The following is an 860-nucleotide window of genomic DNA, read 5'->3' on the forward strand; positions in this document are numbered from 1 at the left end:
AGACCAAGATGAGAATGATGCGGCGTCTCATCAGGGTCTGCGCTGTTTGCTTAAAGAAATTTCTGTAAGAAATATTTTAAATATAGAAATAAGTATACTAGACATCACTAATTTTGGAAATAAATTGATCCAATTTAGAAGTATGGGAAAGTCCACTAGGCATAAATGGGTTAAAGCGCTTAAAAACATTCGCAGAATGGTAAATAATTATCATGAATATTATTGATAACAGGTGCTTCAGTGCAATAGACTCTAGTACGTGGCCTTTATTTCGGATATACTTGTGAATGCAATAAACTTGGAACTCGATAACCATTGCCGCTTTTGTCATGTATGTCTAGTACCAACATTGTTGTAAGTTTTTAAAATGTATGGTCAATGATCGCTTTTTGGGGAAACTCGATTTCTTGCACACAGAAACATACACTAAGAAATAAATGATGATTGATTGTGCCGTACTCTGTGAACAGGGGGGTTTAATGCATGTACGTAAGGTTTCGTACCAGATTAGTATTTTCAGTCCGCACAGGCTAATCAGGGACGACACTTTCCGCTTTTATGCTATTTTTTGTTTCAAGAAAGTCTCATCTTAGCAAACATCCAGTTTAGGCGGAAAGTGTCGTTCCTGATTAGCCTGTGCGGACTGCACATGCTAATCTGGGACGACACTTTACGCACATGCATTAAAACCCTTTTTCACAGAGCGCGGCTCAATTTATGCCATACAACGTGTATTCTTATACATATTGTGCAAGTATTCTATTTGAAACATATTGTACCATGAGAACATTTTTTTTATATTTTCCTCCGTTCCATTTTTATAAATTCTTACTTAAAACAGATTCTATAATATACGCATG

The sequence above is a fragment of the Dreissena polymorpha genome, chromosome 6 (genome assembly GCF_020536995.1).
Source record: "Dreissena polymorpha isolate Duluth1 chromosome 6, UMN_Dpol_1.0, whole genome shotgun sequence".
NCBI classification, from domain to species: domain Eukaryota; kingdom Metazoa; phylum Mollusca; class Bivalvia; order Myida; family Dreissenidae; genus Dreissena; species Dreissena polymorpha.